General features: G+C 47.0%; 1 long non-coding RNA gene across 1 annotated transcript; it reads left to right on the forward strand.

Annotated features, from left to right (window-relative positions):
* Positions 1-9,598: 9,598 nt before the first annotated feature.
* On the forward strand, positions 9,599-11,831 carry LOC142070257 (uncharacterized). The gene is made up of 3 exons (XR_012666232.1): positions 9,599-9,673; positions 10,782-10,847; positions 11,680-11,831. It is a non-coding gene; the product is annotated as an uncharacterized LOC142070257 (long non-coding RNA).
* Positions 11,832-25,105: the final 13,274 nt, after the last annotated feature.

The following is a 25,105-nucleotide window of genomic DNA, read 5'->3' on the forward strand; positions in this document are numbered from 1 at the left end:
GGCAATCTTTTAGTGAACTAGAATGTACGTACCAGGTCCCTCGGCACCCACTCTGTGCCCCTCGCCAGTTAACACTAAGATTCCTGAGTCCTCAGTTGACTTCAGCTCTGGTAGCACATTAATGTACATTTCCCACCAATCTCACAACATGATTAGTTTCTCTTCTTGTTGTGTTTCTTTATTCCATGCCAACAAGGTGCTCAAATTACAGACTTCATGGTTTTATAATGTCTCTGAATTTTCCTAGGAAACCAGGGTCTCAGCTCTGTTCACGGATGGGCAGCAGGTATCAAATAAACATAAGGAAGTACTACTTCACACAACACACGGTCAACCTGTGGAACTCATTGCCAAGGGATGTTGTGAAGGCCAAAAGTATAACTGGGCTTTTTTAAAAAAAAGAATTAGATAAGTTCATGGAGAACAGGTCCATCAATGGCTATTAGGCAAGATGGTCAGGGATGCAACCCCAAGCTCTGGGTGTCCCTAGGCCTCTGACCGCCAGAAACTGAGACTGGACAACAGGGATTGGATCATTTCATGATTGCCCTGTTCTGTTCATTCCTGCTGAAGAAGCTGGCATTGACCACTGTTGGAAGAGAGTGTACTGGACTAGATGGACCATTGGACTGGCCCAGTAAGGCTGATCTTAGGTAGTGGCCACAGTGGGTCAGGTTTTCAAGATGGGTGCCTCAGTTTTGTCCACAAAACTTGAATTTGTTCAGATGGATGGGTACCTAGCTGTGTGATTGCAGGCGCTGCAGACACTAGTATATATTCTGCTCATGCTGTTGGCCCATGTGCAGGCCCATTTTAGGTACCTATATGTGACGGGGTGGTAGGCTGTGCCCCAGCCTCTTCCATGGACACAGACTGCTCCGAGTCCCTCCAAAGTGTTCTAGGAATGCCTGCTCCTGAGATCCTGGTGGTAAGGGCTCTGATGACTGTTTGACCCCAACGGATGATCTTAAGTCACCTTTACGCTTGACCTTTGTTTTCTTTCTCCTCCCTCTTGTCTATACTTTCGTGTCTAGGTTTCTCCAGCCCCTTTACATATATTTCCTCTTTACCTGGCCCTTCAGGTTTTATTTCCACCCTCCTGGGCCTCCATACCTGCCTTGGTGTCCCTGTTGGAAAGGGATTCCAGTCCATGCCCAGTAGAAGGCAGTGGGGCAATCCATCCACTACCGCTACATGTTTCTGCCTAAACTTCCCCTTAATATTCAGGGTCCTTAAAATTGGGCAGAATTTATTGTCCCCATGGACACTGGGCAGAATTTATTGTCCCCATGGACCTGGTATTCAGTTTTGATCCTACCTCTGGGAAGTATCCAGTGGGGTTTCACTAACTCCTGCCTGATTAGCAAACAGGATGAAGCTGTGTCCATTAGTCCCTTTGGTGGCTCCTCCCTACCCAGACCGATACGGTAGGTACTTTCTTTTTTCTTTCCTGCCTGGGAGTCTTGTCCCAACCACAAAACTGGGCAAACCCACAGTCCATTTTAGGACAGTCTCTTTTTAGATGTCCTTCACGTCCATGTCGGAAGCACACTGTAGGCCAAGCTCCCACTACAGTTCCTTGAGGCTCCTCCCTCTTCTTCTTGCTGCCCTTCCCAGCTGTAGGCACTCTGGTCCTTCTCAGATCTAGTCCCTTAAACCACTGACTCACTCTGGGAATGTCCGCCTCTGTAAATTCCTCTCACTTTAACTGTGGGGTCCAGATGAACTGGCTGGCGCCACAGAACCCATCTTCGGATATGCTCAGGGAGACTCTGAAGAAACTTCCAGAATCATGCAGTCCATGATCTCCCCCACAGTCTGAGTATCTGGCCTTACCAATGAGTGGCCCAATCTTTTAATTCCTGTCCAAATGCACAGAGGCATAATCCCTCAATCCATCTTTCAACTCTACATTTCTGGCAGTACTTTTCTGTGGACAGGCCCCACCTAGTCCAGCATGGCTGCCTTAATCATGTCATAATCTCTTGCCTGCTCATCACTAAAAGCCCTGTATGTGCTTCCCCGGTTAAATAGGGTGTCAGTTGAAGGGCCCACATTTTTCTGTCCCTAGGAGGTCTCACTGCTGCTCCTTGAAGAGTAACCAAAAACACATCGGGATTGTTCGCAGGTCCCATTTTACAGTCTGATCTCCTGTTCCTGGTTTCCATTTCCTGTCACGGGACTCACCAAACTTTGGAGGAGTTGTTGCCAGACCTGGGCTTGCTCCCGTATAAATTCCTGACGGCTCTTTTGCTGTTAAACCTACCAGGCAAGGAAAGGCTGTTTTTCTGCCTGGTGGGATTGTTGGAAGGTCTGTCGGGTTTTCTTCACCACTGGTCTCCAAACTGGGGTGCGCGGGATGATCCCGGGGGGAGCGTGGCATTAGTAGCGCCGCCGGACAGCACTCTGCCGTTTTTTTCCTTCGGCGGCAGCTCTGCACGTCCAAGGCTGGTGCTCCCCTTTGGCGGCCCGCCTGCGGCAGGTCTTCCATCGGTGGCGCGTCTGCGGCAGGTCACCCTGGGGGTGCGTGAGCCAAAACGTTTGGAGACCACTGTTCTACACCAGAAGTTCTCAGCCGGGCCGGTTTTAGCGGGTCTGCCAAGCAAGGTTGGCTTTAGACTAGCTGGGGCTCAGGGCAGAAAGCTGAAGCTTTCAGCCCAGCCGGGCTGGAGCCCTGAGGCCCAGCACCTGCACTAAAGCCCCGAGTCCCTGCACCCTGTGGGGTTAAAATCCGGAGCCAGGAGCCCCAAACTCTGATGCCTGGCAGGGCAGAGGCCTGGAACTGGGCCATGGAGTATTTCTAGCATGTTGAGAGTGGGGGGAGGCTCAGAAACAGAAAGGTTGAGAACCCCTGTTCCACACTTCTCTTTGCTGCTTCATCACTTGTTTCAGTGTTCCCTCCATCACCGGACTGCCAAACCTCTACACCGGCTTCTCCAACAGGCTCTCCATTTGCATAGATAACAGGGAAATCCCTGATGAGCCCCCAGCTGTGACAGAGAGGGGTGTTGCACCCCCACAGCTTCCACAAACACAGACCGTGTTGAGACTTTTTTCCTTCTAAGCACCAACATATAGTCTATTTAATCCCCCTACCAATACATAGCACCTTTATATTGTATCTCAACTTTCTAAACTCTTCTCCAAAAGTCGGGTGGGGGGTAAGGTGTTTCCACTCAGAGACCTCACTTTGTCAGGCTCTCCTAGCTTTTTGTCTTTCTGTTTCTCTTAGGGTGACCAGACAGCAAGTGTGAAAAATCAGGACGGGGGTAGGGCTGTGGGGTGGGGGGGAGGGAATAGGCACCTGTATAAGATAAAGCCCCAAATATCAGGACATCTGGTCACCCAAGTTTCTTTCTCTGTCTGTTCCCCTCAAAGGGCTCCTGCCCATGTCCTTTTACACAGTTTCCCTGTTAATGGAATGATTGGTTCCTTGACTCACTAGCCCCAATCTGACCTTGTAATCAGGTACACCTCTCTCCAATTAGGCCTTCTGTGAGGAACGGAATTCGTAGGAATAGTGACCAGAGTGCTGACTCAAGTGCAAACCCTCAGCACTCTGTCACCTCATATCTGGAGATATGACCCCAGAATGTCCATTAGTGATCACCACACTCGATGCCCCCTGTTTCTGGGTCCTGATCATGTACCTTTTCCATATCACTTTACTCTGCTAGTGCCCATAGTCCTTGCAGAAAGAGAAAAAGGACTGCAAAATTTTGTCCCTAGCAAAACTAGTCCTATGAGATGTATGAGACTGAAACTTACCTCCCAGCATCAAGTCCTTCCAGGGACACTGGTGTCCAGGACATTGCCAATGGATGAACTGCCAATTGAACAGCAGACCTGAGAAGTAGCCGGGGCTTCCTGACTCTCTGTTCAAGCTGCACCTTCCTCCTGATTGCTGCAGTTCTGTGCCTCTCTTTCCCCAGGCTTTCTATCAAAGCATTCGAGTCTGTGCTTTTCAAGGGTGGGAATGAGAGACTGGTGAGAGCGCTCAGGAAGCAGAGAACTTGGATTCTTCTGGAAAACCCCAAGACTCACCATGAGGGAGTGTGTCTGCTGGTGAGGTAAGAGATCTAGGAGGCATCATTTTATCCTTGGGAATCAGTAGCCAATAGAGTGGCTGAGAGGGAACCTCCCGTTTATAGCTTTGTGGGTGGGTGGGTGGGGGGGTGTCCTGGGTGGAAACACACAGCTCCCACTCCTAGATATCAGAGCTGTCTGCTCAGAGCAGCTGAGTTTTTTTGAAGTGTGCAATCTAGCCCATGAGTGGTTTCTTTTGTCTTCCAGTCTTCTGCTAAGATCTGGACTCATAACACCTGAGATCACACAGAGCCTCCTCCACTGGGTGAATTCCCCCACAGAAAACCACCGAGTCACCAGCACAGCTTTCCTTGCCCAGGTAAGACACAGGGCTCTGAAGAGTAGTTTCACCATTAGACTGTTGTCTGCCTTTCTTTCGGGAGTTGTACAGTTCTGTTCATAGGAGTAATTGTCATTTTAGACAGTAGAATAGGTCCTCCTTTATATGGAAACCTCACCAGGAACTTCACGATACCTTTCTGAGTCCTTCTCTCTCTGTGGTTTTTATTGCCGTCATTGCCTATACTAGCTACACAACCACAGGTGCTGGCTGAGAGAGATACGGACAGAGTTTGGATGACTGGACCTCTTCTGCCAAGTCCTAGTGCTGATCCTAACCAACAGCTCCTGATTTTGGTTTCGCTCAGCAGATCTTCTGAATGAACCTAGTGTCCTAATACTACCAACCAAGCAACCTACAACTACATTAATGTCTATCTTAGGTTCTCATTACTCTAGTATCTGAGTACCTCCAAACTCTTTAATGTCTGTATCCCCACCACACTCCTGCGAGGTAGGGAAGGACTATGTTTCCTATTTTACAGGCAGGGAACTGATGCACAGAAGGGCTAAGTGACTTGCCCAAGGTCACACAGGAAGTCTTTGAGGGAGCAGGAAATGGAACCTGGGTCTCCTAAGTCCTAGGCTAGTGTGATACCTGCCGCAGCATCCTCCCTTTCCACAACCTTCCTCCAACATCTGCATCATATTTCCCACTTATGCTAAGCAACTATCTTCGGGGCTCATCCGCTTCTAAGAAAAACAACCTCTCTGTGCCTGTGATGGGCTGTACCTGAGCTTTGAGGCTCCTTACAAGAGGCCCCGTGGTCCTACTACACCCTGCCCCAGGAAAAGAGCCCCCAATCTGGGTCTGTCTAGAGAGGCTTCATGAAAGCGGCCAATCCGAGCCCATGAGGCTCGGCTAAAAGGAGCTGAAGGGCCTTAGCAGGTCAGTTCCTGGCAGGAACTGGAGGGGCAAGAAAGGGCGCTGCTCTCTGGCCACAGAAATTCAGGGGACAGCCAGAGTTTGATTCTGGCAGCCTTTACTTAAGCTGGCTTTTCAGGAAGAGAGTCCCGAAGAACTTTAACCCTGAGGTGAGGGTGAAGCTAAAAGTGGCCGGTAGGAAGAAGCGACAATGAACTGAAATCAAGCAGTGCCTAGCTCCTGTTTATAGGATCCATGGTTTGGAACCCAGAGTTAGGGGCAGGCCCAGGTTCCCCTACCACCAACAGTGGCATAAGCCCCATGGAGGGGACAATGCTAATGGAGAGCTTGAACAAAGGGCAGAATGTAAAGGACCCAGAGTTGGGGCTGGAGACCCAAGTGAGGGCAATGGGATTGTTCTGGACTACCCCAGAAGGGGTTCCTTTGGACTTTGGGACTCAGCCAGAGGCCTGAGCCACAGAAGACTCACTGGGGACGGCTGGCAGGGTGCACCAGGGGTGTGAAAAGGACTGTGATACCATACCCAGCCACTAAGAGGCTCTCAAGAGGTGAGTGGATCCCTATTCTAGTGCCCAAAAGGAAAGCTCCATGTTTTGTAGACCTTTCTCATTTGTGTGGAATGCTAAAGTTACAGTGTATTATGTGCCAAGTATCAGAGGGGTAGCCATATTTGTCTATATCCTCAAGACTGGGGCTGTAGGAGGACTCCTTGTTTTTAGCGTATGACATGTCTGCTCAAATTCTATTCCCAATCTTAATGATCCTATTGGGGCTAATGGACAGGTTGATTTCCTTTCAGCTAATGAGTGATCCCATGCTCAGGGAGAAGAAGTTCCTTAAGCCAGTCTTACGCATCTTGGAAGAAAGGTCACATGATAGGAACAGCATTGTCCGGCAGATGGCTGTAAGAGGCCTGGGAAATTTAGTCTATGGGGCACCTGAGAAGGTAAGAGAGAATACTGACTAGAATGCAGCATAACTAGAGAAACCAAGGGAAATAGTTCTTCGGAGTTTACAGAGGCTGCACCCAATGCACTAGGCCAAATTCTGCTCTCTCACATACCCGAGTAACCTCTTTGCAGTCAATACAGGGCAAGCTAGATCCTTTGCTAAGCTGGGCATAAGCAAACAATCTGTGCACTTTAATATGACCATGTGTAAATGTCTCCATCTAGGAATAAAAAATGCAGGCCTTACTTACAGGATGAGAGACTCTATCCCAAGAAGCAATGATGCTGAAAACCACTTGAGTCATGGCAGAGAATCAGTTGAACATAAGGTGTCCCAATGCGAAGTTGTGGCCAAAAGGGCTGAAATGAGCCTTAGAGGCATAAAGAGAGGAATCTTGAATAAGAGTAAAGAAGTTCTTTTCCCTCTGAATATGACGCTCATGTGAGCACTGCTGGAATGCTGTGTCCAGATCAGGTCTCCACAATTCAAGAAGGATGCTGATAAATTAGAGAAGATTCGGAGAAGAGTCACAAGAATTCTCAAAGGATTGGAAAAGATACCTCTAGTGATAGACTCAAGGAGCTCAATCTATTTAGCCTTACAAAGAGAAGGTTAAGGAGTGACTTGAGGACAGTCTAGAACTACTCACATGGGGAACACATTTTGAGAATGGGTTCTTCCCATTAGCAAACAAAGGTATAAGAAGATTCAATGGGGGAAAATGAAACTAGACTAATTCAGACTGGTAATAAGGCATTGATTTTTAATGGTAATTTTAATTAACCATTGGAACAATTTACCAAGGGTTGGAGTGGATTCTCTGTCACTAGCAATTTTAAAATCAAGATTGAACGTTTTTCTAAAAGATACACTCTAGTTCCAACAGAGACTATTTCGGGGAAGTTCAGTGTTATGCAGGAGGTCAGGCCGGATAATCACAAGGGTTCCTTTTGGCCTTGCAATCTAAGTAACTAGGAATCTAATGATAGGATGACACAGGTGTATTATGGCACCAAGTTTGGCTCATTGTAGCTCGAACCTGGTCTGAAATATAGCTATAGGTCTCCGGGGGTGGGAGGGGGAGATGAAATTCCCACAGCTTCATAACTGCTAAAGAAAACGTATTAGAAGTGTGATCAGTGATCAGTGTTCTTTAATGTCATATTTTTGTCCAGGTGAAAAAGCAGAAGAAGTTTCTTATGGTCATACTGATCAGGGCCTTAAGTGACCCTTTGAGTTCTGAAGTCATTGGCGAGAGCATGAAAGCAGTGGCCAAAGTCCTGAAGGAGCTGAAAGAGAAGGACATAGGTTCTTCCTTCAGAGACCTCACCCAACAGATCCGGACCTACTTTGACAACGTATGTGACCAGAACTCTCCAGCCCCAGTTCAAGCGATCTTGATTAGACTCCATTTACTCCCTGGGCATTGCTCATGTCAGAGTGAAGAGATGTTTCGGCCCCAGGGAAGAGAGGTGTTTTACGGAGGAGGAGAACATTAGGAGGATGGGGATGACATCCCTGCTCCCACAGTCTCCCCCTTCTGTTCTTCTTTCTTGCCACTGAGAACCTCAAAGAAAGTCTGAATACTAGATTAGATAGCTAGATAACCATGAAAAGGGGGTTCCAAGGTACAATAGAGAGTGTTGGGCCTGCTCTATACCATTTTTATGTGAGAGGGTTGGAATGATTCTGTTTTTGCAGAGAATTTTGAGATTTCAAATTTTGGTTTTGTTCCTATTTGTGGGACTCCCTCTCCCCAAACTTCAAAACTCTTTGTGAAACGGAATTACTATTCTCAACCGAGCTCTATTGAAAGCCTTGGGTCCGGGTAGTCTGCTCTCGGTGCTGGGAACCCAGGTGCTGGGAACCCAGGAAACTGTGGGAGCTAGAAGTGCCAGGGAGTTGCAAATTTGAGAGCCAGGGTCCCAGACGCTGTGGGTTTGGAAGCCCACGATCCCAGTCAGCCTGCTAGATCGGCTTCCAAGGAGCTGAATGGGTGCACTGTCAAGACAGCAGGCAGGTTTCTAAGGACCCCTGCCTGGCTTCTGGAGGAATTTCATCAAAATGGAACTGTCGCTAAAATAGTTTGATGAATCAGCAAATTCAAGTCAAAAATTCGTGCATGAAAGTGTTTCCGACTAGCTGTAGTTGGAATCCCTCAACTTTAGCGTAGAAGAGATGGCTGTGCGAGGTACGTGATGTGATTGTCCCTTAGTTACTAACTTATGGGGCTTTCTTGGCTGTAGGAGGACGATGCTCTTCGTTTATTGTCCTTTGTCCTATTTGGCATCCTGGCCCGCCTGACCAAAAGAAAATGGAAGGGCTATTTCGCCGAGCAGGTTAGACAGAGCTGGGTCACACTTCTGCTGCACCTGCAAGACCCGAACCCCAGGGTTTCAGTGGTAAGACCGAGAGTGACTTATTTACTAAGCCAAAGGAATCTTCCTCCCAATGCCAGGGGAGCTCTGCTAGTCCTGCCTGCTGTGGAGGCCCAAATTCTCCCCTCAGTTCATTGCCCTCCTGCTGAGTCAGTTCCCGCCAGGTTGCTCCATGGCTGCCTCACCAGAATCCAGGATAGGTCATGGGTCTGAGCCCGACAGCTCTCTATTCCTGTCTGTCTCTGCACCCCAGGCCCCCGCCTCCCCAGAACAGAAGAGAGACCTGGTGAAGCAGCTTTCATAGGTAGATCTGTTCCAAAAAGACATTGATGCTACCTCCAGGTTGCAGTGGAAGCTCTCCCCTCTATTAGTCATTCCTGCATGTTTTCTGCCAATTACATCCAGATGAATCCCTTTTTATCCTGGAATAGATGAGCAGGCAAGCAGATGAGTTCCCTTTGAATGACCATAGCACTCAGTAGGGAACAATTAAATGGTGTGTGTGACACGCTTTCTTTTTTTCAGGAATGCAGAGCTACGTTTCACCTCTGTGTCCCGTTTTTGGGACTGAAGAGGCTCCAAACTGCAGTGAATGAACACCTTGATAGCACAGCTGAGCTGAAGCCTGAGGAGCTCCAGGTGGACATTTGCAGACACCTTGTGAGTTAGCTGTTGAAGTGTCTGAGATTCTTGACTGGAGTGGCGTGTGGTGGTGTAGAGATGTGTGATGGGTAATGGAAATAACGGTCAGAGTGGGATATATGACTGACGGTGATGGAAAATGTAAATCTGCCACAGATCCCCATTTTTCCCACGTCCACCCAGTCACCTGTTCTTTCTCTGATTTACCTGTGGCTCGTAAAAGCATGTGCTGGCAGTCAAAGGGCACTTCTAGCCAGAGAGAGCTCATGTGTCCCTGATTTCCTCTAGGCCAAAGAGAATGCCGAGCTGCTGGAGAACTTGTACAAAAGCACCATCACGTACTTCTGTAGCAGCTGGGAAGAGATGCGGGCAGTTGCAGCCAAGTTAGCTGGTGAGAGATGATGCCCAGTGTCCCTTTTGGTATTCCCATTGAGGGAGAGAGAAGAAAATCCCACTGTGCAGCACTGAGCTGCCATTAATCTCTCTGTGCCTCAGCTTCCCATACATAAATGGGGATGTTAATATCCCTACCTCTCCAGTGTGGTGGTCGGAGGAAATCATGACTTGCTATAAAGTGCTTTGGGATTGTTGCAGGGAAAGCATGGTGCAGTCATTTAGTAGTAAAGGCTGGGACACTGTCTCGTAGGGCATGTTTACACTTGGAGCTGGGGGTCTAATTCCCAGCTTGATGAGACATACCCGCACTAGCCCTGAGTGCTAAAAATAGAGAGTAGCTGCGATGGCAGGAGCAGCAAGAAGTTTAAGCACCCCAAGTATGATCCCATCCAAACCCCAAAGTCGATTCTCAAGGTGGCTAGCTCCTCCCACTGCTCGTGCTGCTTTAGCTACATTCTAATTTTAGCATGCGAGCGCTGTCCGAGCTAGAGTGGGCCTGTCCCATTGAACTGGGAGTGATCTCCCTCGCTCAAAGTGCAGACCCACCCACAGTGTTGCTCAGTGCTCTTCACTACTACTTCATCATTGGGAGGCATGCAGCCCACCTGCCCTCAGCGCCTGCTGTTTCAGGTTCCTGGCCACACCACCTTGTCAAGGAGGCAAAAGGTTCCTCCGCTTTGGCCCTGTGCCCTCTTCTCCCAAGCATACCCAGGTGAGACAGGCAGGCGTTGTGCCCTAAGTCTCACCTATCAGTCACCTTGTGGGATCCCTGCTTAGAACTCACTTATTCCTGGCCCCAGTCCTTTGCTCAGACCACTAGACCAAGACACTAGCTTAGTATGTCTCCAATAACTGACAGCAGTGGCAAGAGGAACACAGACTCTTTAAAGCAAATGGGTTTTGTGTAAACATTCTTAAAAAAAAAAGTCTTTCTCATTCTCTTCAGTGTGGACTCTAAACTGCACGAGCATCCTCTTGCCCACAGCTCACCCTTAGGCCCACAGTAGGAGAGGCCAAAGACCTGTCTAGGGGCTGCTAATATCACTTTGCACTCAACAAGGGAAGGTTTTATTGTTGTTGTTTGTTTTCCATTGTGTATTTAGGCATCATCCTGGAACACACAGACAGGCAGCGTATGAAATGGCTGGACCTGGAACATCTGCTGATGTGTAAGTAATAAATACAGCTGAAGTTCTGCTCATCCGTGAGTTCTAAAGGAATTTAGCTGACAAGCAGCTGTAACCGATAGCACTGGTGCAAAGTGCATCAGCCACACGTCAAAGGACAAATTCACTCTTGCCCAGTAGAAAGTCAGCTTTAATTTCCCCTGAAGGAGGAAGCTGCAGAGGGTGTGATGTGAGTCCGTGCATCTCCTGGTTGTCCTGGCAAGGCCCCCTCCGCAGCCAGTGCTATCCACTCTTTGGGCTTTATTGGCTCTCTGTGGACTCCCCAGGTGAGGAGAAATTGTAGCCACTTTCTGCTGCCCCAAATTTCCCACCAGCAATTTTTCTTCCAGTAGGTGCCCTGCATCCTGCACAAAGCAGCTTGGACCTGGCCTCTGTTCAATTCCAGGGTGATTGGAGCTCAGACAGTGGCTCCTGAATAGAGATGGAAAATAAACTTAAAAGTGGAAGCTATTGAAACAATGGACCTTCTTCCATTTACAGCAGAGTGGATGACTTTCTGGTCGAGTCAGGGTCTCCCCGCTTGTTGGGAGCATGGAAGGGAGCCAATGGAGGAAGCTAAAGCTTTCTTTGTATTGGAGAGCTTCTGTAGCGAGGTATTCAGAGGTAGTAAGTCTCCAGCTATTTCCGGCACAGGTGACAATATGAAAAGTGAGGCATATTCATCTCTCATGTATTTTCCACCCCAATAGAAGACTGAGCCTAGTTTCACATTTTACCATGTGATCATTCTGCTCTGGTACTTCAAGATTCTGTGATCACGCTTAGCTGTGATTTGACAGTCTGTATACTAACATGTTGTCCTGTGTCATTTCAGCTCTCCAGGTCCTCAAGAAAGACCCAAGTCCCTCTGTCCAGCTGGTGGCAACGGAGGTCATAAGTGACATCTGTCCTGGCCGAGTGCTTGGGGACTGAAGCGGAAGGGACACAAACAGAAGAAGGCGCTCCAGTAGTATAAGGGCCCTACCGTCAATCAAACATTAACCCCACCCTTGGCCCTCATAAGCCTTGCCCACTGGTCACTGGAAGTCCCAAGCCATGAGGTATTACTTCCAGGGTCAAGGCGGACAAATGACCGGAAGCAAGGTGTGTCATGTGACCCCTCTAAGAACTCCTCCCATTGTCCTCTACCAATCGGGATGGGTTCCGCCCTGATAAGAATGCCCCAAGAGAAGATTTGACCAATCAGGGGGAGTTCCGGGGCAGGATGACCTGTCTGGAAGTGGTTCGTGTGACCCCTCTAAGAATTCCTCCCACCACCCTCTACCAATCAGGAGGGGTTTCAGCCACTGGAAACCACCCCGAGAGGAGGTTTGACCAATCATGGGGAGTTCCGGGGTGGGGTGATCTGTCTGGAAGTGGTTTGTGTGACCCCTCTAAGAATTCCTCCCACCACCCTCTACCAATCAGGAGGGGTTTCAGCCACTGGAAACCACCCCGAGAGGAGGTTTGACCAATCATGGGGAGTTCCGGGGTGGGGTGATCTGTCTGGAAGTGGTTTGTGTGACCCCTCTAAGAATTCCTCCCACCGCCCTCTACCAATCAGGAGGGGTTTCAGCCACTGGGGACCACCCCGAGAGGAGATTTGACCAACTGGGGGGAGTTCCGGGGTGGGGTGACCCGTCTGGAAGTGCTTCGTGTGACCCCTCTAAGAACTCCTCCCACCACCTTCTACCAATCGCGATGGGTTTGGGCTGCAGAGGACCGTCCTGAGAAGAGATTTGACCAAAATGGGGCAGGTTCTCGGATTGGGTGAACTGTCCAGAAGAGGGTCATGTGACCCCTCTAAGAACTCCTCCCAACGCCCTCTGCCAATCAGAGTGCAGCACCATCACCCCATAAGTCCCAGCGCTGGGCAGAGGAAGCCATCTCTTACCAAGAAGACATGTTTTAGAAATTGTGGAAAGGCTGAGAGGAAACATGGACTCCTTCACCACCCCCGTGAGACCTTCAGATTTTGTTTTAGCTCCGAGGACCTTTGGAGTTGTGTGGAGAAAGCGCTACAGCAGCGACAGTTCCAAGGAGGGCCCTTTGACTCAACCGTTGATGGCTATGTCGGAACCTGACCCCAAAATCCAAACCTTTGTGAGGCACCCCAGTGAGTGTGACAGCCTCTCATTGTCCATGCCCTAAAGTTGGAAGGCGATTGTGGCTTGGGGGAGTCACAAGGTGAACGGGAAAGATGGCGCTCAGGTAAATGAATGATTAAGAAGCGACTGTCAATCATGGGGGTGTAATGGGGTTCGGAATCGACCTGGCATTGCATAAATCTAAAAACAGGCAGTGGGGTGCTTACACTGTTTTTTGTCTGAAAATCTCTCAACAGCTCGACGATGCCTTTCTAGAGGCCTTTGAGAAGTTGCACATCGGTAGCCCTGTGGGAGTAAATCCATCGCGCATCAGCTGTTTTTGCTCCTGTCTGAGACCCAGATCTCAAGAGGAAAATGCAGAAAAGGACAAAAATGGAAGAATGAACCAGCTCAGACTCCCTCATGGTAGGGGTCATGGCGTCCTTTGTTTCAGGCGGCTGTAAAAGATTGTGTTAAACCAGGCGATTAATAAAACTTATTTAAATGTGTCAGAATGAACGTGTCCCCCTCCATACTTGTGTTCGTAAAAGACGGTCCCAGGAAGAGTCATGTCTCCACAGACGGCTCTGTTAAAGAAAATCTGTTAAACCCCCAGGAAAGTTGGGGGCTTTGACGGGGTCAATCTTCTTTTTCAAGTGGCCAAAAAGCATCATAAAACTTTAAATAGAAGACAGGTAGGAGCTTGGCTTTCACACCAGGATGCTTACACTTTACACAAACCAGCTCGAATACGTTTTAAAAGAACCAAGACCGTTCTTTCAGATGTGGACGCGCAATGGCAGGCAGATTTGGTCCGTATGCACTGGTTCTCCAAACACAACAGCGGTTTTAAGTATATCTTAACAGTGATAGACGTTCTATCCAAATATGCCTGGGCCTTAGGCCTAAAAGACAAGATGAGTGGTGAGGTATCCAAGGCCTTTAAAGCTATTTTTAGCCAAGGTCGCGTGCCTCAAAAATGACAAACTAATCGGTGGAAAGAATTTTGAAACAGACATTTCAGCAGATTGTTGAAACGGCACAGCGTTAACGCTTTTTGTTACTGATAATGAAGTCAAAGCAGGAGTTGTGGAGCGATTTAACAGAACTTGAAAAAGATGCGGAGGATGTGGCGATATTTTACCGCCCATAACGCCTTTCACCACCTTGACCTGTTACCTGACTTTATGAAGAGTTACAACCAGAGCTTTTACAGAACTCTACGTACCAGACCCGCTGATGTTAACCCTTCCAATTCTCTGAAGATATGGAAACTGGTTGATAGAGATGGTTTTAAAATAAAACCGGTTGTTGCCCCCTTTAGAAAAGGCGACCACGTGAGACTCTCTAAAACCAAAGGAGCTTTTGAAAAAGGTTGTGAACAGACGTTTACCAATGAGATATTTATAGTGGATGAAGCCTTAACCAGGAGCCAGAGACCTGTATACTGATTTAAAAGATTACGAGGATGAGACAGTTACTGGAACTTTTTACCCTGAAGATTTACAAAAAGTAAACCCCAAAGGAGACAGGATTTGCCGGATCGAAAAAGTTCTAGCGGAGAAAGGAAAAGGGAGAAAAAAGCAGCTACTGGTGAAATGGTTTGCCGGGGGGACAGGGACGATAAGTTTACCAGCTGGGTGGAAGCTTCTCAATTCTGACGTTTAGACACAAACAAACAAAAAGATTCCTCCTGCAAAGACTGAGGGAGAGAAAAATGAGCGACGGCAGGTGTTACATGACTTTGCCCAGCAATGCCAGCTCTGCAGTTTTTCCTCAAAACACCAGCTCGAACTTTACAATACAGCTAATTAAGGCCTTGGGTCTCCCGGGTGCCTGGAAGGTGGGGTTAGTGGAAATACAACACCCACACAGCTGGAACACTATCCGCGAGAACACCCCTTTTGAAATCACCTTTGAAGATATGGCATAGAGTTTTATCCTACGACGAGGTTATTACTCGTCCATACCCGAATGATTGGATCATATGAACAGTACCGTGGCTTGTCCTCCCCCACCGCCTGAGGTGGTCATGAACTATGACCCTGTGGGTAGAAAAGTTAGCCTTAAATCCGCTGATTTTACTTTTATGTTTTCTACCAGCAGGGAGCTAGCTAACATTCTAGGTTTGGGCCCCAAGCGCAGCGTCCAAAATTTCCCCTTCTGGGCAGACATCACAGGGGGGGTTAAGTCCTTGTATCTGCACACAGTTATTGTAGAACACCAGTTTGTGAGGGACTTTTCTGTTCCCCTGTTATGCTGTGTCCCTGTTTGAGGAAGGAACAATGAGTTTGTCACCATCACCTACGATAAACCTCATCACGTTCCTGTCAGAAAACACCACATCGATACCATTACCATTGAAATAAAGACAGATCAGAACAGATACGTCTCATCTGTTGAACGGAGTGGATGTGAAAATTAAACTGACGCGCAGTAAAGACGCTTTCTGTTTAATGGGCAGTGCAGCCGAAGGCTTTAAATTGTGCATTGTATCAGCATCGCTGTTTGTGAAGAAAGTACGGATGGCCCTGAGCGTTCGTCTGGGGCACGCGGAGTCCCTGTTACCACAAATGCTAAATATCCCGTGGACCGTGTGGGAATGAAAGTGTTCAGCATCCCCATGGGCAGCAGGGTCAATAACCAGGAGAACCTGTTTTTTGGGACAGTTACCCAAAATGCTTGTCCTAGGGTTTGTCCTATGCCTTGAGTGGAAGTTACACTAAAAATCCCTTTCATTTTAAACATTATGATATTAATTTTGTGGCCTTGTATGTGGATGGTGAACAGATACCAACCAAGCCTCTGCAACCAGACTTGGAGGCAGGATGCTGCGTGAGAGAATACATGAATCTGGTACAGACGCTGGTAAACACATGACAGATCGTTCTCTGTTAATCGACCGTGAGAAGTTTCCACAGGGTTACATCTTGTTTGCCTTTGACCTGTCTCCCGACCAGGAATGCGCCGATGGCTATTCCCTGATTAAAACCGGGAACCTGAGAGCAGAAATACGTTTTGGGAAGGCTTTAACCATCACCGTCAATCTGATCGTGCATGGGGTTTTTGACAACATCATAGAGAGAAATCAGAGGAGAGACGTTCTGCTTGACTATATGTGAACATGGACACCGTGCAGCTCTCGTGTGTCTTATCAAGGTGCCTTACACAAAAAAGAATTTCTTAGATGTGTTCCCTTGTGATTTGGCTCCCTGGCGACAAGCTGTCTCAGAGACCCCTTGGTTTGTATTGCACATCCACACAACCAACCTGGTGAACACTGGCTTGCCTTGTGTCTGGCGAAGCGTAACGTGGAGAGCTTTTAGACTGATACGGGCACCCCCCGAAGAGCATGTTGTTTCCTAAAAGCATTATGAAATTTTTAAACAAAAATGCCACAGGCATTGTGTTTCACAATAGACAATTACAAGACCCCCGCTCTGTCGCCTGCGACTATCACCGAGTGTTTTTCTTACATCATCGGAGCAAGTGTTTATCTTTTGACCGGATTTTAAAATTGTATTCTAACGACTAAGTGCAAAACGACCGGATGGTGATGAATTTTGTAAAAAATACATTTAAATTCTTGGGCATGCCTAGCCTTGCTCAAAATGTGTTTCAACAAGCCCAGACATGTGTATCTTGCAATGCTTTTTATAGCCAGGTTATCCAATATTCTCAGGCATAACAGACAATGTTTTGTTTGGCATTATCCAACACATTTTTTATAAAGTAATTTTTCCCACAGTTGCTAGGCCCCGCGAGAATTGCAGAAAAGGGGTGTTTCCACCTCATATCCATTTTAAAATCCATAGGGCAGGGTTTTAAACCCTTCTCCTAGAACCCTCTTGTTGTAAATGACTTTCTGTGTTTTCTTAAGGGTTTTGGTCTCTATTTACCACTGATTTTTGTTCCTTATGATAGAGGGCTGCTGCACCTTTCTCTTTTTTGAGGTGTTTTCTCGCAGGCCCGTGCAATAGTCCAGGACTAGATATTTCAAACTGTCAAAGTTGATCTATTGACAGTTTGCCAAGTTCAGGGTAATACCTTTGACTTTCATACAGGCCTTTCCTCCCGACAGCTTATACCCGTATGTTTTCGGGCCTGCCGACACAAACTCGGTGATGTGTTGATCTGGCGGGATCTCACTCGTGAGGGAATTTAGAAAGAGTTTAGCGATTTGGCATTTAGCGGGGTTAAACCTGATCTCGTGTTGGCACAAACGCACGCCTTCTTCCTGGTAGAAATCGTTCATGTACTTATTTTGTTTTTCTTCGTCTGTGCACCAACTGGGGTACCCTGAAGCCTCTTGTTTCTGGTGGAGGTGTCATTTGATGAAGTCTTTTCAGAGTACATCAGATTTTTCATTAAAAAGCCAGATTTCATATATTTTTGCCACCGCGTACTCCTTCGCTATGGCTGTGTTCAATTCCACCGTGCACCAAGTCCCCAGGATGGCCCTCTCCTCGTCAGTATGGATGCACATCTCCCGCTGCTCGGTTTCCGCACAGGTTCGGCATAGCGGGAACATAAGCTTGCCACCCACTCTGACAGGTAACAATGGGAAAAAGAAGCCTTGTGTGGGGTACACTTTAACTTTTGAAATTCCAAAATAATTTGCAAGGGGTCCAAATTTGTCATAAACTATATCGGAGTGTTCGAGAGGGTATTCTTTGGTTTTCTTTACAAAAGGGTAGAAGCTGGTAAAATCATAATAGTGGATTTCTTCCCTGGAGTTAAGTTTGTAATATAGGTGCATAGCATTTGTCCTTCCCCCAAAAAGAGCATCCCTAGGCACGAGAGGCTAGGGCAACTGGGCTCAGTTTAAAAAACCTGCAAGCTCCCTGTCTCTTTCTTTCATCACTTCCCACTCTTGCTCCCAAAGAGTCCTCACTACAAAACCAAGTTGTTTCAGATAGTCGGTCTTGAGCTGCGTCTTGTAATAAAGAAACCCAAAAGTTGTCCCCGTCATAGGGTTTTGTGCTTTTTCACAATGACAGGTGGCACAAGCGTGGAAAAGAACACCCGTTAAACTCTAAGGCTGTGTGTACCCTGTCAACACTGGCATAACTGTCTAAAGAGTAGGAGCCTACCTGTAGTTCCCCACCCTGTAAAGCATGCCGTATTTGTATAGTTTCTTTGTGAGAGGTATACAACAGCCACTGAACAGATGGGGTCGAATATCTTTTTCCTGCCTGTGATCATTGTCTGGAGGGAGAAGAGCTACCGTGTTAGGCTCCAAAAACATAAACCTGTACATAGCCATGCAGACAGATGCCAGTGTTATGTACCAGAATGGATCTATACACAGTTTTATCTCAGTGAATTTACCAGGTTCTCTCTCTACTAGATCTCCCTTCTCCATCTTTTTCATAATCTCTTTTCTGTAGAGGATACAAGGCTGTCTCAAAATTTTGACATCCTGCTGACAGTAATACACGAGCTCTTTCTGCAAGTCAAACGTCTCCTACCTGTGGGCCTGCTACCAGTCGAGAAACTCTGCTTTTTCCCTGGGCATCATGCTTTCTACACCATAGTGCTCCACATGGGGCATAGGCCCCATGTCATTTTGATTTTCTAAAGTGTTCAAAAAATGTGGAAAATACCCTTTGCACCCTTCAAACCCCATCACTTGCGGGAGCTTACCAAGCTTCATGGGCAAGAAGTTTAAAGAGTCTATAAAACGAATGCCCAGGACCTTACACACATTACTTTACTACCCTGAGTGATCAGTTCTAGGCACATCTTTTCCTTCAGTAACTGTCTAATGATGAAGTATGCATCGTAACCTTTGGAATTGTGCACCTGGAACGTGTAGACCCGGAACTCTTTGCCAATAAAGGTCTGAACAAACATAGAAAGACACTCATCACCCTTAAATTCCCAGGACTTTTCCGGCTTGAGGGACATAGCAAAAATGTAATTGGGAGTGTGCAACCCAGTCTCCTATGTGTATTCAGAATCATAACAAATACACTTTTCTGAGGATTCGGGCTTTCTAAGGCTGTCCATAAAACCGAGGTGACCATCTACATCACCAGCAATCAAAGCCTGACCCCGCTTATAGCGCCTCCCTTTACACCTGTGCCGCTTGTCCACGTAAGACTGACCCTTATCGCACAACGTTTTAGACAGGCATTCAACTTGTTCTGTCGACGCCCAGTCGATGTGTCTGTCTAAACGCTCTCTGGACTGACAATACAGTCTACAGCGAGGAGACCTCAGCTGCACGTCCACGCTGTCTGAGCATGTTATGCTCAAGCAGAGGCAGCAGCTGGACCTGCAAGAGTGGCCGTGACTGTGCACCGTGGGGCAAAACTCACCGTAATTTTTTGCTCCAAACAACTTTTTCACAACTAGAACCCCCTAGTAATGCTCATCGTGCAACAGGATGAAATAAGTCTTGGGTAAACTGCCCCCCCCCCCCGTTTTAAAAAAGCCCCTTTCACCGCACACAGCACCACCTGTATGTTGACTCCTAAATGCTGTTCAGACATTGCTACGTCACTGAGCATAATCTTTTTTTCATCTGACCAGCCCAGTTTCTCATGCAACTTTCTCGCCCCCGCTAACGATTCCGCGTCCGTAGGTTTATGGTCGGACATGACAGCCAAGAGTCCACGTGCAAAACACAGATGGGTACCCGTGTAAGTCAGGTCTACTAAACATTGTCTCTTTTTTATGGATGATTTGACTACTGAGGATAGAATTTAAAACTCTATGAGCGGTCCCCACCCCTGTTTTTTTACAACTGTCACAAGGAAGTGCAATGTCCCATTGACATGCAACTCTATTGCTCTGTGGCAGCTTTGAGGTCTGATTGAAGAAATCCTCAGCAGACAGCTCATCCCTAGTTCTTCAGACCAAAAACAACGGCTTAGTTAAATTACAGCTCTCTAAATGTAACTGAACATAATCATCAGGGCCTACCCTACCATTAACGTCATCGAGAACTAACTGTATCCCCCTGTGTATGGCTTCAACAACCTGCTGAGCTGAATTTATTCGCTCAAGATTGACAAAATGAAATTCCTCACAATACACCGACCCCCCAAATCTAGGTAATTCACATTGCCAACTTCTCACTCTCTCCATACACACCTCTGCGTTTTCAGGGTTACTTGGGGGTTCCTCTACGGGACCATCAGCGGCATCTTCTACATCAGATGCTATTTGAGAGTCAGACTCCGAGGCGCCTCCGTGAGGGTCATCGGGAGAAGATGGGGACCCATCATTCTAGAGAGCCCTCTGGGGAATTTTCTAAACCAGACTCTGTGTGAGAGTCTGATTCCACCTCCCCATTTTCAGACATGCCAGTTTGAGAGCCTCCAGTCGAGGGCATCTCTTTTTGTCCCCCCTCCCCATTACCTCTTTAGCTCTTTTTAAAATTTTTACAGTGATCCTGGCCTGGAACTTTTTGGCAGCCATTTGTTTGTCGACCAAGCGCTATCCCCCCTTTTGTTTACACCTGAGCTGATGTGTATCCTTGCGGGTGCCCCTTTCCACGACTAGTCACGCCTGCGCAGAGCCAAAAATTGAAATATTTTTCAAAAAGTCACCCACCAAAGCTTTTGCTTTGTTGATGTGCTTTCCAGCCCTCCGTTCTTCTAGACCCCCTGAAGATACACCATTCACCGGTATTCTGAACGAAGCATCATATTTTCCCCAAACCTTTTTTAGAATACCGTTCTTTTAGAACCCCCGAGGATACAACGTCTCTCAGTCTTCTGAACGAAGCATCGTAGGTGGGCGTTTTCACTCACGGTTTTCTCAGGGCTTGGTGTGGAGGTGGCCGCTGAGGAACTGGCGTTGTGTTTGCGTGGTTGGTTTTCACCAGAGTTTTTTGTTTTGTCCTTGGCTTTGACGTAATTGAGGTTTGGACTGCCCTGATGCTTCATCTGCACTCTTGTGCTGTTTTGAGTTGTTAAAGGTCTCAAAGCAGATTTCTGGTTCTTTGGCTGGTCTGGTGGAGGTGTCCCTGTAGCTTTGACTACAGCATTGTCAGGAGAACTGCACATACCCGATTAGGGGGGAAGGGACATATTACAAAACTTAACTTTACCATCTTTCTCACCCACACCGATGTATTTACTTAAAATACAAAACCTCATAACCTCACAAACACAATATATTTACTGGGCTTCATCCATCCATCTGGGGAATTTTTCTTTTCAGCTGTCTCTTTTCTTTTTCTTTTAAGCTTGTTTACCCTCTGGTCTAAGGGTCTCTCATGTTTTCACCATACGGTGGAGCAGACAATATGATGATGATGATTGATTATTGTTATAAATCACATGAAACTGTCTTGTAAAGTTAAAAATAAAATATTCATTAGGGTGTTTTTCTATTTAAAAAGTCAGAGCTTTCAAACAAAATAATCCATTTCAGGCTGCACAACAAACAGGAGTTTTGAGTTTATTTCTACCACTTTAAAACAAAAAACAACAAACCCACAAACATTTTTTTAAATACACCTCATTTTGCAAAATAAAAACCAAACTGCTTTTAAAATCAACTTTTAAAATCCAGTTTAAAACACATTTTGCACAGTAAAAAAAACACCCTGTTAGTTTGAAACACACCATTACTATCAGTTTGCAGCCAAATACTTTAAAAAAAAAACCGCCTATGTTTTTTTTACACAGAGAGAGAGAGAGTTTAAAACACAAAAAGAAAAGGAGTACTTGTGGCACCTTAGAGACTAACCAATTTATTTTAGCATAAGCTTTCGTGAGCTACAGCTCACTTCATCGGATGCATGCAGTGGAAAATACAGAAGATGTTTTTATACACACAAACCATGAAAAAATGAGTGTTTATCACTACAAAGGGTTTTCTCTCCCCACACCCTACTCTCCTGCTGGTAATAGCTTATCTAAAGTGATCACTGTCCTTACAATGTGTATGATAATCAAGGTGGGCCATTTCCAGCACAAATCCAGGTTTTCTCACCCCCTCCCCAAAGAAAAACAAACCCACTCTCCTGTTGGTAATAACTTATCTAAAGTGATCACTTACATTGTAAGGAAACCTGGATTTGTGCTGGAAATGGCCCACCTTGATTATTAATGTGTGTGGTGGGGTTTTTTGGTTGGTTGTTTTGGGTTTTTTGGTAAATATAGTATTTTAAACTTTTAATGGCTTTGAATTGCTAGAAAGAGTGACCCATAGCATTCAAAACCACTCCTGGGTCATATTTAAACTGTCCAGTGGAGTTCTGCCAGTTACTGGGTCCTTTAAACTGTCCAGTAGAGTTCTGCCAACTCCAGGGATTATATTTAAACTGCCCAATAGCATCTGCAAATTCCTGAGGTTTTATTTCATTTCATATTAATCCGAACTCACCCACCCACCTCCCTTACTATGGGTGCACACCCATCAAATTTATCCCTATAGCAACAAGGGTAAGGAATCACAGTTACCTTCACTATTCAGTGGGGGTGTGGTTAAAACCATTCAGTTCAACAGGATGAGTCAACTCTGTTGTACTCAAACACATGTCTGAACCATCCCTGTTTTGTTTTCGTGTTGTAAGCAGAGGCAGGATGAGCTCTACCCTGACATCTGGTGGTGAGTTGTGGAAAAGGACTTCAGGAGCTGATCTCGTTTGCACAGGCACACCCACCCCGCCTAGCATGAGCCCACAGGAGCCCAAACGGTCACTTTGGCTGCTGTGGGATCCCCAGTGTCTCTGTTATTGGGGCAGGAAGAATAAAGTGTCGTTATCCTGATTATGTGAACCAAGGACAGTGGAACTGTCCTTGGCCTTTTATGACGGAGGGACTCACCATCAACTAAGTAGCACTCGCTAGGCAAGGGACAAGGATTGCAAAACCCAGTGAATCAAGAGAGTTTGAGGATGGAGGTTTGTGCCTAGTGGTGTGAGCTCCCTTCTGAGGGCCCCAAACACCAATTGTACCTTCTCTCCATTATGTAATATCAGAGAGAATTTTAATTCTATTAGGAGTTCGGTTACAGACTGCAGATCTGAATTCACTTTGGGTTCATGGTGCCCCAGCTCTGAGGCCCACTACTACTTAACACAGTATTCAGTGATTTCAACTTGTCGTAGGGGAGCTTCAGTGCCCCACGGGTGGGGGCTTGACCTGGTTTTGCATTGTGTTACTGGAATGGAACTCCTAGATACTGAACCTAGACCCTGTTGTTGCCAACTCTGATGGGCAGAAGGGTTACACTGTAAACACATTTCTAGGATTTGTTCCCCTCCCACTTCACAGCTTGTTGCTGTAAATGGGTCTCTTTTACACAAAGACACAAGAGCTAGGTTCTCACAAACCATTTTTTTTCAATTTAAAAGTCATACAGCTTCTTGAAAACAAACCCAGATCTCCATTAAAACTTTTAGTTCACTTAAGGGCCAGAGACCTTCTAACAGAAACACAGATAATCACAAAGCCCTTTTCATTCGATTTTTTAAAATGTACAGCGACCAAGTTTGATATTGCATGTTTGTCCCCTCATCATTCTCTCAATTAATCCTTTTAGATTTCTTACAAATAGTCTTTTTCTTAAGCAGGGTTCTGTCAGTTTTTGTGTGGACCAGACGGTCAATGTAACGCTGTAAGCAGGCATCTTCCATTTTGGACATTTTCTTTAAAACACGGTCAGGGTCTCCACTGAATTGCACAGCATTTCTCAAGCTCACCGCTTGTGCTAAATGTTCTTGGGTTAGGCACAGATGTTGCATAACATAACCTATGGAAATAATAGTGTTCAATAAGCTTTCCAAACACAGCTCAGCACACAGGCCCCAGAGCTTGCAGTTTCTATCCATTGAAGTCCAAGTCACACAGGCATGGTGCCATTGGGCTGGGGCATTTATGACACAGCCCTCACCATTTTCAAAAAGCTTTTCCCCAAGACAGTGATGAAGAACAGCATAAACAGCAACGTGTACAATAGTCCACATAACATTTTTACGCTCGTGACGTGGCACTGGCTCAGCGAGTTCCATGCCAAGCCTCTCCTAAACTCCTCATAGCCGTCCTCCTCGGAGTCATCTTCAACAATTTCTAGCGGTGTTGAGCAAAAACAAGGCGGGCCTGGTTCACCTTCGCTGTTTGATGCAACACCGTCCAGGGCCTCCGGGTGCACTAGAAAGGCATCGTCAAGCTGTTGAGAGATTTTCAGACAAGAAACAAGCGTAAGTTCCCACTGCTTGTTTTTAGATTTACACAACCCCTGGTTCCTAACCCCATTACACCCAATCATCGACCGTCGCTTCTTAATCATTCATTTACCTGAGCTACGTCTTTTCCATTCACCTTGTCTGCCAGTGCCTCCCCCACGCCATGATGGCCTTCCTCCTCCAGGGTGGCGGATGACGAGAGGCCACCATGCTCATGGGGGTGTCTCATGAGCAGTTGGGCTTCAGGGTCGGATTCTGGCATATCCATCAATGGCTGGGCCAAAGGAATCCCCTTGGCTTCTCTCTCATCCTCTTCAGAACTGTCGCTGCTGTAGCGCTTTCTCCACACAACTCCAAAGGTACTCGGGGCTAAAACAAAGTCTGAAGGTCTCACAGGAGTGGTAAAGGAGTCCACGTTTCCTCTCAGCCTTTCCACAATTTCTAAAACACGTCTTCTTGGTAAGAGATGGCCTCCTCTTCCCAGCGCTGGGACTTATGAGGTGATGGTGCTGCACTCTGATTGGCAGAGGACGTTGGAAGGGGTCCTTAGAGGGGTCACACGACCCTCTTCTGGGCGGTTGACCCCGTCCCAGAACCCACCCTATTTTGGTCGAATCTCCTTTCGGGGCTGTCCTCTGTGGCCAAAACCCATCGCGATTGGTAGAGGGTGGTGGGAGGAGTTCTTAGAGGGGTCACACGAGCCACTTCCTGACGGGTCACCCCGCCCCAGAATTCCCCCCAATTGGACAAATCTCCTCTCGGGGTGGTCCCCAGCGGCTGAAACCCTTCCTGATTGGTATAGGGCAGTGGGAGAAGTTCTTAGAGGGGTCACACAAACCCCGGAACTCCCCCTGATTGGTCAAATCTTCTCTCAAGTCATTCCTGTCAGGGCAAAATCCATCCTGATCAGCAGAGGACAGTGGGAGGAGTTCTTACAGGGGTCACATGACACACCTTGCTTCCGGACATGTGTCCGCCTTGACCCTGGAAGTCATACTCCCATGAGGTGGGACTTCCAGTGACCT

Source organism: Caretta caretta, chromosome 28 (assembly GCF_965140235.1).
Source record: "Caretta caretta isolate rCarCar2 chromosome 28, rCarCar1.hap1, whole genome shotgun sequence".
Classification (NCBI taxonomy): domain Eukaryota; kingdom Metazoa; phylum Chordata; order Testudines; family Cheloniidae; genus Caretta; species Caretta caretta.